General features: G+C 40.0%; 1 protein-coding gene across 13 annotated transcripts in view; it reads left to right on the top strand.

The window, feature by feature from the left end:
- The window catches only part of TRIM2 (tripartite motif containing 2), a 118,380-nt gene that overhangs the window by 48,196 nt on the left and 54,069 nt on the right, over window positions 1-16,115 (top strand). For 2 of the 13 annotated variants that reach the window (XM_030948235.1, XM_030948239.1), the window contains exon 1: window positions 7,067-11,354. The exons of 8 other annotated variants lie outside the window; for them this stretch is intronic. The gene's annotated coding sequence lies outside the window, so the exon portion shown is untranslated. Of the gene's footprint in view, window positions 1-416; window positions 559-7,066; window positions 11,355-11,390; window positions 12,967-16,115 lie in introns of those variants that run through there. 3 more of the 13 variants (XM_030948234.1, XM_030948242.1, XM_030948237.1) reach the window with 3 other exon arrangements.

Here is a 16,115-nt window from a genome sequence, read left to right as displayed (position 1 = left end):
TGGAGAGAATTAAAATTAGAGACTTTGCAAGTGAAACTTCTATACAGTGGATATTAACTAAATTTAATCTAGAGGTCTTTTGTTTGCTTGTATATTCACTTGACCTAAAAGAAACTGTGCCTTGGAGATGCCTGCTGGCTCCCTAGAAGTGTTTGTATGAATACACAGCAAATATGTGCTTTTCCCAAAGTGATCTATTGATTTTTGTTTTTCCTTCCACCTTAAGCTTTTAATGCCTAGCAGTAAACCGTCAAGCCTTAGCCCTTCCCAGTCAGTCCCTCTTGTTCCCCTGCTTAAGAATGAAACTCAATATCTTGCACACCCAGAATGCGAAGAAGGAGCTAATCATTGGCTCGCATTGTGGCTGGCAGGGCAGGCCCGCCTCTTTGGCTTGTGCTGACAAGCTGTTTATGTTTGTGCACGGCCACCCTTTAACTCAGCCGCCCGATGGCCCTAAAGGGACCAACTGGCTGAATGCTGCAGGGAGCTAAATCTGCTCATCAGAGGCACAGTGAATTTCAGCCTCTGATTCTCCCGCCTGGACTCTATGGAACGCTAGTAAGTAGCCTTCTGTCTTGTTGTGGCTTTTCTCGTAAGACTAAGGGCATGTTTTAGCGAGGCAGGTAGGTGCTGTCATTCAGGGAGGCAGCTATTAAAGCATTTTCCTCTGTCTGAAGTAAAAGAGCAGCTACTTTGTATGCAGTGTCATGACTGCAAGGACCACAGGATTTCCATGCCAAATGAGACCTTCCTGGAAGACAAAAGGGAAGCAGTTAATGAGGACACAACCCATTTAAACTTAGTAAGTTGTTGAGGTTTTTTATATACACACACACACACATATATACACATACACAATCTGCTTCTGGTTCTTATTTTTAGATGCATTTACACTATTTGATCATCCAGTCTCATTTTAAACAGCAGCAATTTTTGCAAGGTCATGAGTAGTGTGGTTTGGAAAAGTGTGAAATGGCTGGAAATGAGATACTCTAAAATGAATGCTCCCCAAAATGCTGATAGATGCTGTCATGTTTGAAGATATATACCTAGCAGTAGAAAAAGAAAGTCATGGTCAGAGATTTCAGTCCTCTTTGTTTACTGGGAATTGTTGGGAATTGTTCACAGCTCCACAGAGCAAAAGATTGTAGAGACGGAATGTGCATTTCTTCTTGCGTCTTTAGTATGCCCTTTCTAATTTTCAGAATTTGAACTCAAATATTGCCTGTTTGGGCAGTATTCTTCAGCTTACACCTGCACTGCATATATTTATGGACTTTCTAGACTTTCTCTTTTACCATTTACACCAGCAGAGAAAGTCTTAACGTCCGTGTCAGAGCTGGCCACCATGCAGAATCTCAGAAGTAGTCTGCTCCTGAAGTTTGGGCAAGTCTATGTGTAGGTTTCATGTGATAACTGGGGCTCAGGCTGTGAGTTCAGGATACCTGAAGGGGAGAAAGGTGCCTGTCACTGTAAATAAGCATGTTCATTATTGCTCTGTTTAAAATCACAGGAAACTAAGTTGCAATCAGATCTTCATTAGCTTTGACTCATGCAAAAAAAAAAAATTAAAAGCAAATCCAAAGCGAGGCCTGATGCCGTGTTCCTTTCAGCTTGCTTAGCTTGCCCCCTGTGGATGTACCCAGTAGGGGAATACCCTGGGGGTTGTGCCTTTGTCTCTGCTGTGCTGTTTGTGTTTTGGGGCAGTGCACAGCTTCCACAGACAGCCCTGGTGCAGCCTGGAAACTTTTGGCTCAACAATCCTACTCACCTACAGGATCTTAATGATTGCATCATTCAATGAGCTGTGGATTGCAGAGTGCCAGTCAAGCAATATTATGTTTAGGAAGCACTGGCTAAGAGGCAGCTGGACAGAAACTTTCTAATAATGCAGATCAAAATTTAGGGAGCTGTTGTACTTAGTACATTTAGGTGGGTCTTGATGCTGACAGTCAGCTCTGAGTCTAAGCCTTCTCTACAGCAGTACAGTGCGTGTGTGGTAGTGTATGAATTAAAGCTAATTATTGCAATAAGCTGCTTCTGTGCCAGGCTGTGAAGACAGAAGCCAGAGTGTTTCAGTCAGTTGCACTAAGCAGCAGATAGATACTAAGCCTTGATTAGTAAAGATGGTCTTTGTCTATAGATTAAGAAAGCAGAATCTCAGGACTTAAATGAAAGCCATGAGATACACCACACACCTTGGAATTGTTGCTGTGCCCTCGCAGTACATAGTTAGGAGTAATCAATATGCTCACCACATTGTCTGTCTCTTGACTAAAGAAAGAAATCCCTTGTGCATCACGAGCTCAGCACAACATGGCTGGCTCTGAAAGGGCAGACTGTGCCTGTTTGATTTGCATTGTGGTAAATAGGCAGAAAATTAAAATTGATTTTTTTTCCTCCCAGAGAGATAATTTTGAAGATGTATTTACAGGCCTTGCTAAAACAAGGTGCTGAATCAACATCCTTCATAAAAGAACTGCTCTGAACTGAATAAGCTGTAATTGCAGTTTTTGATTCTGAGCTAGTAGGCAGTTTGTGAAAACAGAGTTATTTACTAATACTTATTAACAAAGCTTTCAGATGGCCTGGCAAGCAGAGAAGCATATCATGCTCAATCTACAAAAGGAGATAAAATCTGCAAGGAAGCTGGAAATAGAACTGCTTACTGTGGCTCATTTTCTTCCTCTGGTTCTGTAGGTGCATTTGCCAGCAATTTCCTGTGGATGAGTATTTGGTCTGCAGGCACATGTGTAATATAACAATTGTTCAGTTGTTCAGAACTTAATGCATTTGGGGTTGACTGAAACCCTGACTTCTTACCAGTATTTCCCAAATATACTCATGGTAACCAGATTATTAGATCCACTGTATTTCCCCACTGCCCTTGGAAATGTCAGACCAGCTCCCAGAATGGATCAATATCTTGGGAAGGAACAACTCTCTAAATTGCTAAGTATTTGAGTTATCGGAGCTCTAATTCATGACACTGGGCATTTGAATTTTTAGTGAAAACAGAAGGGTTTGAGGACACTTTTTGCCTCAGGGTTTATTATTAGCAGGTACTCTGCTAATATGTCTTATACGCTTGACACACATCAATTAAGGTTATGATAAGGAACAGCCTGTAAGTGAAATATTGTATGTGTTTCCCTCCCATCAGCTTTTTGAGTCTGACCAGGAAACTGAACTGTCAGGTAACAGGAAAAAGTCTGAGGGTCTGAAAGAAGCAATGGCAGCCTTCTGTCAGGTTTGGATAGATTTCCTTGTAAAATCACTCGCTATCAGAAGTCAGGTCTCTATAGGGATAAAGGCTGAAATTTGCCTCCTCAACCTCCTTGGATAAGCTGTCTTCTCTCTTAAATCTGAACCCCCTGACTAATATCCTCAGTTTTTACCTATGCCTATAAAAGCTTTTGAAATTCTTCATTGTGGCTTTTTTTTTTTTCCCTAGATCCCTTTTGCTAGGTATTAGATGCTAGGTAAGAGATGTTGTTGCCACTAAAGTGGAACATACTGGTTGGTTCTGAAAAAATGAAAAATGCTAAGCATGCAGCCTTTTCTATTACAAAAGCAGCAGGGCTGTAGTACCCAGATCTCACTCAAGCATTAGGAGCAGAGGATCTTCCTCTAATGTGTGCATTTTAATTTGGTGGTGTTACCTGGAGAAGTTACGTGCTCTTCGGGAAGAAAAGGATTGCTAGGCAGGTTTTATGTGTAAAATTCACCCCAGGAGAATATAGAAAGTCTCTTAGCCAGGTATTTGCCACAGATCTCATTCTGTAGGGTGGCCTGCCTGAAATATAACGGAAAACTTGGGTCAAGACAGAAAAAAGGGATTAGTTCCTACCTTCTTTGCCTGTGACAGAGAATGAATGGCAGTGGCTAAGTTGTCTTCAGCTCTGTGCTGCCTTTAAATCAGTAACTATCAGTTCCCACTGGTTCCTTTCACTCATCTCCCTCCTGTCTGACATATCTGGCCTCTGTGCTAGCCAGCAATGCTGAAAGAAACAACATTCAGTGGCATTCCAGCACTTGCACTGGCTATGTTCTGCTCTCATGCTGGGAAGATGTTTCCTTGGACTCCATTGGCAAGGCCTAAACTTTCTTCTTACTGGAATTACTGGCTTACAGAAGAGGCTCTCTGCATTGCTGCTTTGCTTTGATAGTGTGTAAAAGGCACATTTGTGCAAACTACCTTTTTTAAGGGTACATACAGGACTGGTATATTAATTGTAGCCTCCAGATGGCTCATTTCTCTCTCTAACTCACCTCTCTCTGGCCCAGAGAGCAAATTGTATCCCTGTATGTGCTCAAGTAGGCAGGAAGTATAATAGATGCCCCGGTTTCTTCTACCATGAAGAAGCCTTTAAGTATTTCAGTTTCCTTCTTTTAGCCTGTGTAGTTGCCCAAAGGTCTAATAAAGCAGCAATTTTAGTTTGTAGCATAAAATGTTCCTAATTCAGAGGGTACCTTGCTGTGTTCTTCTTGGTTGCTGCTGTCTGAAGAAATTATCACGGCTGTCATCAGCCTTTTCCTCTTATCACAGCTCGTTCACAGCATGTGAAACTGAGAAGCATTGTATCTGTTAAAATTCAAGGAGTGCACTGCAGTTTCTCTCACTAAATGAAATCATACTGTGGCTTGTTTTCTTTTTGACATCTTTCATCTTATGCAGCATCTTCCGTTGACACTTTATCTAATGCTCCCTAATGTAATCCCTTAATGTACTGTCAAAACATTTTTTATACTGATATCTTGGCATGGAATTCTGCAGGTCCTATTCTGGCAAAACTCTTGCTGAAGGCGATAGAGAGGCTGGTTACTTAAAGACTGCAATGGGACTGTGAGAATTACAATATTTTCCCATATGTGTGATTTAATTTCTGTTTCTGACTGGGATGTTTAAGTTTAGCATGATACCTTTGGCCTTCTTTTCAATTAGTTTTCGAATGTGTAAGAGCAAGTTGGTAAGTATTTGATGAGGTCAGTGTCAACTCCAGCATTGCAGTGACTGAACTTTCAGCACTTTTCAGACATTGCCTTCTTGAGACCATCTGTCTGAATAAATATCTCCTCCTCTCTGTTTTCCCTGTAATTTTCTCCTGATACACATTCTTCTCTTTCACTTTGAAATCTATGCTTAACACTCATATACACTTTGGGATCCAGAGCTACAGCAAAACATTTCCTTGGATCATACTGGCAATGGAAAATGTTACACTGTCACACTCCAATACAAAGATGGAAAAATGTGAGCCAGGGCTGATGTGGCTGCAAAAGAGGGGATGCAAGAGCGGGAAGAGGTGTTCATGTGGATGGAGCAGGGACAGCATCTTTTATATGCATGCAGGTATGTAGATAAGGATAGTTTCAGTAGAGAAACTCTTGTTTCCTACCTCCCCCAAAGCTCTGCTCAGCTTCAAGCCTGTCAGCCTTTCACTCTGGTTTGTAGTGTCTTCTGGCCCCTCATCCTTAGTCCAAGTCTCCAGCTCATGCCTGTGTAGGGAGGGCATGTAGCTTTTCCCTGTCATCGGTGCCCCTTGTCTCACTCACAAAGTTCGCAGGCTTTTCATATTTCTGCCACAACTATTTTCCTATCCTAGAGACACCTTTTTTCCCTGGCCTCCCATGTCCCATCCTCCTGAACCTCTGTGTTCCATGCCATTTAAGATGCTTGTTCTCCCTGCCTCGCAGTCCTTAAGAGCTTCCCCAGAGCTCTTTGCTCCTGCTGTATTCTCTTCCTACTCTCTGTCTTCCTCACTACAGCCCAGTGTTTGCTGTCTGAGAGACAGGGGGCTCTTTGTTCTCCCCTGGAGTCTCAGGTTCTTCAGTGCAAAGTCTCAACATGCTTTTTTTTTTCTCTTTATTGTACTTGAAGGCAGGAAAGTAGGACAGGTCCAGGGTGAACCAGGCACATACTAGTTTTTGTGTGCTGTAAAAGGGGATAACTCCAGGCAAGATCAGAGAAAGACTAAGCCAAGAAATATATAAGCATGGGGTTTTTTTAGAAAATGTAGCCTTTTCTATTTTTCTTGGCAAACAAAGTGTCCAGTGTTCAACAAGTATCTTGTGAACCAACTTCAGGCCCAGAGCTGCTTTTGAACTGTTTGCTGTGATTCTTCATGTGCTCATTTCTTTGTGTTACCAGTCATATGGTAACATTTCTGATTCTTGGATGAATGATGTTTTCAAACAAAAAGAGGGATTTGGACACATTACTTTTTGTTCAGAACTTTTCATGTATGCAGACATATGAAAATGTTTTACATCAGTGTTTCCAGGATACTTGCTTTTGAAAGGAAGCTTACATGAATGGAAGTTTGTGAAAAACAGTAATACTGAGACAGTACAATTTTACAGGAGCCAGGGCTCATGGTTAATTTCTCAGATTAGCAAACTATGATTCAGAGCAGTGCAGAGCAGAAGTGTGATCTGGGCACAAACTGAGTGTATGCCCATATTTAAGGGATGTGATTGCCACAAAAGTGGGACTGAAGATCTTGAAGTAGGACTACAGTCAGGAGGAGTGTGGGGCTCACCTGCTGTTACATGGTGTATTTTTATAAGAAGCTTGAGCACTTGGTTGCAGTTGTCTTTCTTCCCCTGCTCCAGTCCATAATGTCTGCAGCACTCAGTGGACCGAGGAGTTATTTCACCTCTCTCAGGTTGCAGAAAATAGATGCATTTTTTCACAGAGCAGTTTTTTGTCAGGCAATGAACTGTATCTGTTCACTGGGAGTTCAGTAAGTGCCTTAGTGTGAGGTAATAAGTGTGAGGATGCACTCAGAGGTGAACAGGGGCCTTTGAAAACAGTCTAATGTTTGTCTTTTGAAATGATGTTCTTCTAATATTTGATTGAAACAACTGATGAAAACAACTGGGGCATATGCACTGCATAGTTGTTTAAAGAATACGAAGTATCCAGCCATTAACTCGTGTTCTGTGGATTTCCAGGTGGGAAAAAGGAATCATCATTTCATCTCACTTAGAAGGGAACGGGCTCTGTATGTCTGCATCACCAATGTGCTCCAAATGAGCTCATGTGCCCCAGGCAAGCCCAGATCCGTGCAGTCACAGATGTGAGACTTGATGGGAAAAGTGGCTTAGTTGTGCTTATTCTCCCTTTTTTTTTTCCTGGGGACAGTCAGGAGCTACTGCAGGCAGTAGTGCAAACAGAAGCAGCCATAGGGCTTCTCCAATGATGACATCAAGGTTATAATGCATTGTGGTTTTGTCTGAGCTGCATTTTTTTCTTTCTGTGGAAGAGAGTGATATATTATAAAGCAAAACACATACATCATGAAAACAATACCAAAAGCACTGAAACGGCCCCATTCTCATCTAAGAGTTGGAGCAGGCAGCAAAGGATTATCACATGATATCTGTTTGGAAGACCAGCTAACAATTATGTGTCTTTCTGGAGGGGGACAGGCTTTTGCCAAACTCAAGTCACTGGGCACCAAGCTGAAGTGCAATGTTAAAATACGTGAGGCCAGACCTACTGAATAGAAGTTTAGCATTTGAACCCAGACCCAAGGTAGCTGTTCCATAGGCTGGCTTTAAAATGCTGGTGATAAATGATTTATAATGTCACAGCTAATTTGTCTTTTAAAAATTAGTTACCATCAGTGCCAAAATCTATGTTATTTTATTTCATTAAGTGGACTGAAACTTCACCTTGAACTCTTCCAGGGACAGTTTTGTTTCAGTTTATCAGACCTGTGGTTTTTCAGTCAGTACAATGCCTGCCAGCTTGTTTGCATCAGAAGACTCATCTAGAACTTCAGTTGTGACTGACTATAAATCTGCATAAACATACTTAAAGTCCTACACCAAGTGGTCTAGTGTTAAAACCAAGATCTTTCACTTGTCACTTTCTCAGTATTTAAGCTGGAAAAAACTAGTTGAAAACCAGAGTGGTTTCAACTATACCTTTGCAATGCAGTGTTCCCAATACAGCCACACTAGACTAGATGGGAGCAGAGCTCAGACCAAAAGAGATACATATTCTGCCATCTCCTGTGTGTCACACCTGTCTGTCACTGACTTAGGAGGGACACTTTTCCCTTGCTTTAAGGAACACGTAATGGTGTTTGAAAAAACCTTTCAAGCATCTACATATAAAGATACGTAATCAGCATAATCAGTTCTAAGCTGCATCCAATTCCACTCTTGTCTTACTAATATTGCTAACATAGTTATCTTGGTGAAAAATTAATATGGAAAATAATAGGGTAGTTTTGCATAGGCATTTGAAAATATCCTAAATGGAAACTGCTGTTTTTCTGAGAAGACAAATTGCTCCTAGAAAGTTGTTTTTCCTATCTGATCTGTTCTTTGTTGCAGTCTTTCCTATATGAAGCTTTCTAGAGTAAATTTTCTCACCATCAAAGTGATTAATATCTTCCATCTCCATTTCTCCAGAAAGCCAAGATCCCTGTGCTCAATAGGAACATGGGGCTTGACTGCTCCAAAATTCACAAAGTGTGAGAATGTGAACATCAAATGATGCCTTAGATCCAGGCAATAGTGAGGGAACACACAGCTGGCCTGCCTGGAGGCAGGAGCTGTGTATGAGCAGTAGGATACTGGTACCTCATAGGGATGAGATAAAAGACAAAATGAAAAATGCAAAAAAAAGGAGGTAAAGTTCGTGAGTAAGAATGATCCTCAGAGCCTGAAAAATGAAGGGTCATTTAAAATTGATCTACTGTTTTTGAATCTTGAATGTTCTTGAGGTTTTCTTGAGGAATTGCTATGTGTGAAAGCTACTTTTGATGGAAACAAACTGTTTTTTTGAGAGAACAGATATCTTGAAGACCACCTGAGAGATCAGTGTGAATTAATACATTTGCTCCTTTGGGAGAAAAAACATTCAGTCAGCAAAAGCATCACAAACTGAAAGTGGTTATTTCCACTTACTCTTCTCTTTATTACCATGTCTCACCAAAAAAAGTGTTCTTACTCCAAAGATAACAGTCATTCAGCTTGTCCTTTTACAGCGGGGAGAGACCTACATGCTCAGAAAATCACACAAGGACTACTCTGCTGTGGCCCATGAAATAATTTCAGTCCCCAACCTGTAAATCTGCTCTACAAGGATCAGGTTCTTTGGTATCATGGAAAATATCAGTAAGAATATGAGGCAGTTAGTTGACCCTACTTGTTTATTACTAAGTGGGAGAATAACTCAATTGTTACCAAACCCTGCTTATTGTTGTTTCAAAAAATACTATTATTTGCTTCAGCTGACATCTGTGCATTTTGTGTGGTTTGCTGCTTACTACCTTGACAAGAGAACAGAAGAGAGGAAAAATGCTAGAATGTAGGCAAAGTGGCAAGGTTGTCCAACTTTGGTGGCAGCTGAGCCGTAGGGCACATGGAATCTGTTCTCATAGGCTTTGTTTGTGTGGAGTGCCCTGGTGTCTAATAATACAGCTGAGTTCATGTGTAGCCTCTTACATTGGATCACTGGATTGTATTTCACTCATCTGGACAGCTGCCTTTTTCTTCATAAAAGGTGTAGGAATATAATACCTTTGGGATCTCTACCTGATGTGACTGAAATTATTCAATGAGTTACACAGCTACTGGAAGGAATTGTGACAGCACAGGCAAAACTAAACACAAAAAAAAAAATTCATAATTTCCTCCTTTGCTTCTACGGATTAGACAGCCTTGTTTTTTGGGTTTGGTGTTGTTTTTGTTGTTGTTGTTGTTTCCTTGTTTGTTTTTGGGATTTTTTTAATAATTCAACTGCTTTTGGCTTTGACAGTACAGTTGTGTCAGTCCTGGATCCAGGTACAAATGAGCAGACAATCAGCACAATCCTGATCATGCCAAGATGAAAAACTGAGCAAGTGACAAGGCTCAGGACTTTTAGTCAGAGCGTTTACAATGCTGTTTTTATTTTGTTAATGACTCACTGTACTGATTCACCGATGCTTTAGTGAAAGCTGCCTTGGTCAGAGTCTCATTGTTCAAGCAGAGTAAATTGTTCCCAGTAGAAAAGCTTGAAAAAGTCCTCTGCTAAAACTAACAACTAAACAAAACTTGTTATTTTAAAGAATATATAGAAAACAATTTTAATTTTAAGCAATGGCAAAACTTTTTTTATCCACCATAATTTTTTTCTTGATTTTTTAATTGGGAAAAGAATCTTCTTCAGTCCTGACACAAAAGCCAAGAAGTATCCAAAAATATAGGTGACTCCTTAAGCCTTTGGTGCTTGAATATAATCAGGGTACTAGACGTTTAAATAGATGAAAATAGGGCCTGAAGGTGACTTGGGGGCTTTGAGGCATGGACTTTCATGGGGTGCATACCAAAACTTTGCTTCTGTTACTTTTGGTAAAATGTTCATTCTGGTAATGAATGGTTTGAACCACCCTAGAAGGTCCATGTTCAGCAACTGTCCGCTGGCTCTGAGTTGCCTCAGTAGGAAAAAAAAACACAAAAAAAACCCCCAAAACAAACAAACAAAAAAACCCCAAAAACCAAAACAAAACTTTGCAACACATTAGATTTGCTTTCCACCTGGAAGCATTTAGAGGATGTAAGGGGATCAGCATTCGCGTTCCAGTTTATAAAAACCAGGTTGTTGTAAATGACTTGCTAAACTGTTGCCGGTTTCATCCAACGCCCTGGATTTCCCTGTCCCTTTCCAGAGAGGCTGTTTGTGCTGGGAGCCAGGGAGGGCTGCAAGGTCGCTTTGTTTCCACAGCGGGGAGTGCGGGGACCCGGCTGCCACTTTGCTGAGCGGTGGGTGGTGCTCCGGGCTGCTGGGCGCTGCCTGGGGGAGCCGTCAGGCATCTGCGGACGGGGCACCATCCCGGCATGGGGCCAGCTGTTTATTTTCAAAGCCTTTGTACCTCAGGTTACTTGTAAGGCCGATGCTTGGGGAGTTCTGCTAAAGCTGGACCGTGTACGTTCCCCGGTTTGCCTGTAATTTGCAGTTTATGAAAACCAGATGGATGACTGAGCACTCTGCGAGTTAGGGTAGGAATGGGATCTTCTGACATAAGAGCAGCTTTTACAGAAAACATTGAGTTAAGAAGATTCAGGCTCAAGCTAGATTGCCTCTTCCCTCCCCCCAACTTTTGTCTATTTTTACTGCATCATTGGTATGTGTCCAAGGAAAGTCGGCCATATCATTCGGAAATACAAGGGGATAAACTTTTGACTGTTGGATCTCTTGAGGCTGAGAGACTCCAGAGTAAATGAACTGGGAGAGAGAGAATTAAAAGGAGGGATTTCTATAGATGAACTTTTTTCGGTTGTCTGCTCTGCCGAGAGCCGTGTGAAAAACGAAGAAACTGCAGCAGTCCTTTCCCACTGTCTTTCTAAATAATGTAAGTTACCCTTTCACACTCATCTCTAAATGTTCGTGTGCTGTTTCTGCTTTCGAGTATTTTGTGAGAGCGGTGGTTTTATAGCCAGCGAGCTCTTGCCAGAAGCTCTGCTGTGTGAGTGAGTGAATTGTTTTGTCTTTCATTTTCTTTCTTAAGTCAGGGTGGTAGCGGGGAAGCCGAGCAGTTTGACACCGCCTTTCTTTGACAGTCGTGTTAGCTCGGCTTTAGCTCGGCTGTCGAAACCTTTAAGCCTTTTCACTGTTTGTGCAGAAATTTGTTTGTAGCTGGTAAAAGACAATAGCAAATGTTTTGATTGAACTGTGCATGTCAGGCTTGCCGTAAGAGCAGGCGTTTCAAAGGGGACTGTGTGATGCTATGTAAAGAAGACAGGATGTGACAAGGGAAAACAAATGTTTCCTGTTCTTTAATATTTAAAAGAAATAATTGAAGCAGAGCCAAGGAGTTTGCCTAGGAAAGAAATAGTGATGTTTATTCAAAGCAAAATAATGACTCTGTAAATCTGAGAGGACAATGCCAAGGTCTAATTAGGAGAGACAGTTTACTTTTCCCAGTGGTTCGTTTTTTGAAGCTGGAAGTTGGCATTAATGTAGCCATATTCTGTGCTGCTTTTGTGAAGTGTAACTTGAGCCATTACCTGATTCATAGCTCTCCATAGGTTAGTGATGTAGGTTGATTACTCTCCTCTTAGTTCATTTTGCTATTTTCAAAATGCAGTCTAGGCAGACTGTCAGGCAGATTGATAGATTTAAGTAAAAACAAGTGCTATAATTATAGATAATATACCAGGTATTATACTAAGAATAAAGCAAGAAACAGACCAAGAAAATCATACTGAACCCAAACATTTATGAGGCCAAAGCAATGACACAGATGTTAATTTACAGGGGGACAAATGAGAAAATTGTTGTGAAAGTACAATGACTAAATAAATATTTCCTAGATAAGGATGTAGCTTAAGAAAAGTTACTTTCTGTTCCAGCCTTGGATTTTTTGTTTTTGTGGGCAAAGGATTTATTATCTAGATAATAGTCTATGGCCAACTATTATGATCTAATTATCAGAAGTTTTTTCCTCAAAATTCCACATTGCTGCTTGTGTTAAAACAAATGACATTGACTAGCAATACTAATAAGAGCTTCTAGACAATGTGAATGTTTTTAATAAACTTGGATATATAAACTGCAGGGCTAGAAAAGCATATTAAAAGGTCTGTTTTGTTAAAATCTGTATAAACTTTTTTATTTTCAAGTTAGTCCCTTAATTTTCTGGGTGATATCTAAAGCGTGGTTCTAGACAGAAGGTACTGGAAAGCTTCTGTACCTGGTCTTGGGACTGCATCATCCTTGCTCACAAAGGCAGCAGAAAGAGGAGGTTGTTCCCTGTTTCCAGAGTTTGGGGGAGGAATCAGTCTGTTAGCTGCTGACAAAATGGAAATAATGCTTCTGTGCTTTGGCCCTCATCCAGAACTGCTTACCATAAACCAATGGTTTCCTCAAACATCTCAGCAAAGCATTTGGCAAACTTGAGTGGTGAAGACACTCCCATGTCGGATCTGGACCTTCAGTGCCCACAATTTGGTTATAAAGAACAGGTTTGTGTTTTCTTCCTCGAGGGTTCATTTCAGTTCTTGAGATTCATCCTTTTTCATGAGAAATGGCTTTGATAGGCCTTTAATGATTACATTTTTCTTCAGGGAGAAGGCTAAACAGAACTTTGGTTCAAGGAGCATCTGTAACACTGCTTGAGGGCCAGAAGGAAACTTTAATTGGATTTTATGACAGAACCAATTCTAGATTTGATTATAGGGTTTCTGGGAAGAGGGAAGGATTCAAATCATGCAAACAATTATTTCAGTCAAGATATTTCAGGGAAATATCTTTTGATTTCTTTATGTAATTTGTAAAGGGAGACAGTGAATGCATCCTTCTAGACACAGAATAAAAATTAGAAGTATGTATACATTTAAGGCTTTGGAGGAGTGGTGGGAGTATGTGTGTCTTAAAAGTTCATCTTTTTCATGGCATTGATATTTGACGAAATCTTGTGTTTGAGGCTAGATTTGAGACAAGCGGTGTCCATGGTCTGCTGGCACATGCAAGTGCTGTCTGAATTCTGCTATGTCCAGCAGCATGCACAATTTTTGGAACATTAGACCTTACCTGGACAAAGATGCTAATTCTGCTGGGGGATTTCCCCAGCCCATGATACTATTCCTTCTCTGACAGTCCTGGTTTTAGCTTGAAGCTCAAGTTGTTTACTGGAAAATCCCAGATAATTGGTGCTTGAAGCCATTATGAAAGCATGCTGGGCCTGTCTTTGCCTGATAATGGAATTTCATTAATTCACAACAAAACTAGAATTTGGACAGCTTATGCAAACACAGTGATGCTTCTGATTCCTTTGAGGAAAACTGAGGAATTAAATTAACTGGAAAGGTACTGGGTGTTCTAATCCGGAGAACAAAGTGTTCTATAGTATTACTATACTGAAGCTGAAATTTAATCATCTGCATAAAGTATTAAACATACACAGTTTTGCAGAAACATGTAATACTGTGTCTAGACACATGAACTATTTTTATAAAAACAAAGGCACAATGTATAGTAGGTTAGGATAAATCCTTGAGCCACATGTAAAAGCATTTGATTTGATCTGCTGGCAAGCACATTGTCTCATCAGAATTAAATGTGTCTGAGGAAACAAGTGTAGCTAGTTTGTATTATATTTTTTTATACACAGCAGCAAGCATATATTACTGCAAATAATAAGTTCAGTTTATAAAGAATGTTCTTTAACACAAAGGCATTATATAAGGGAATAACACTTCAGATTTAATCAGTTGTTTACAGACAGTGCAGTATTCTGTATTGTAAAATGCCACTAATTCCAAAGCCCTAAAAATTTTCTCCTGGAATTCTGCCCATCCATATTTTGCAGGGTAACATATATAAATGTGCCTTTTTCAGTTATTAAAGAAATCCAGTGACTGCCAGGTTGCAATCCACTGTAGCAAATGCTACACTTGGCTGACACCTTCAACCAAAATTATAATTCTCAATAATTACATGCTATTTCCAGAGACTGCAGGTTGTTCTTTTGTTTTCTGTAAGGTTTCCTGGTAAAAAAAAACCAAAAACACAAAGGTGGGGAGAGCTAACCATGTGAAATGCATGTCATGGGCTGTTAAAAAAATTAGACTGAAAACAAAAATCAATATTTGTTGAAAGAAATCAATATAGGAAAGAAAATAATGACTATTTAGAGGTTTTTAAAATACTGAAGGGACATGAGCAGGGCTTAGCAATCACACAAATGCACTTCACCTCTCTATATCTCCATTTTTGATAAGTTACTTTTCAAGACATGATCCTTCTGTTAGAGTTGGACTTGCTCTTCTGTTTGTTATGTGACATGAATGGATTGCAAGTAGTCGTTGGTGTGCTGACAGTTTTGTATTAACATGTCTGTAAAGGAAAGAGCTGCTTGGTTGTAAACACTTAACAAATGAAATTTGGAAGAATTCCTGTTTTGTGCACTAGATCTTTTTTCTTCCTTTTTGTTTTTGATCAACTGAAATAAAGAATGCCTTCCACTGAACAAAGCTCAGGCTGACTTTTGAGAAATGAAAAGGGCATTTCATGTCAAACTTTCTGAATGGTTTTATTTCTGGCAAGACCATGTTTTATTTCTGTGGTTTAAATAGATAAATATTTATTGTATGAATTGTAACGTTAAAGGTATTTGCCTTGGTTTTCTACCACAGACTGTCTAAACATTTTCTGTCCACAATCTGTGGACATATTGCATGTCACTCCTTCTAATAATTGGGGTGCCTGGTTATATTTGGATTGGGCATCACTTATTTTGAAAGGTAATTTTAGCTGGAAGTCAGTAATTTAGCTTGATAACAGTTTATAACTGGAATACCATACCATGAAACAAATGATGTAACATGTCACTAATGTTCTGTGTGGGGACAGCCAAGGATCTAGTCAGCTGAGAAGTCTGCTGGCAACCAGGCAGCCTTCCTAGTTGCTAGCTGGTCTTTAGGGCAAAAACTCAGAGGCAAATCCTATTCAAAAGGAAGAATTGAAATTGGAAATGCAAATGACATATAGTTCTTGAGGTACTGAACAGGTAGATGTAGCAGGTAGATGTTGCCTGGCTCTATCCATCTGTCTAGTTGCAGTAGGGTTAAAAGAGGCGCAGCTAAATTAAGAAGAGACTAATCATAGACATGTGAAAAATGTTAGCAGCTTGTATTCTGTCACTTCTTACATTACATGGTGACCCTGCTAACACAAGCATCAAAAGAAACTCATGCTGAAATGGCTGTGATGGTTTATTGCTAAATATTAAATCTAGGCAGTAATAACATAAGAATATGCCCTGCCACTAGGAGAAGAGAAATTACTTAAATTTTACTGTAATCACATATATACTTAATATTCCTCTGGAAGAACTCCAAACAGCTCTGCTTTTTATAGTCAGTACTTTTGCTCATGTGTAAAAGTATTATTCATTCTGTCTCACTTTAAAACCGTCTGAATATTATCAGTTTTGGATGCACTGTAGGAGTGGTTAATTACATGGATGGTGATTTTCAGTCCTTATGCCAAGGTGGATGCTCTTTGTGAAAGAGACATAAGGATTGAAGTAGATGCAATTACGTTTTGATCAGATTTTAAATGCTTGAGATGACTGTTCAGCAATTTGCTTGCTCCTGATCCAGTATGGATT

This window comes from Camarhynchus parvulus, chromosome 4 (assembly GCF_901933205.1).
Source record: "Camarhynchus parvulus chromosome 4, STF_HiC, whole genome shotgun sequence".
NCBI classification, from domain to species: Eukaryota; Metazoa; Chordata; class Aves; order Passeriformes; family Thraupidae; genus Camarhynchus; species Camarhynchus parvulus.
The sequence above is the reverse complement of the archived record's forward strand: the minus strand, read 5'-3'. Positions and strand labels throughout refer to the sequence as shown.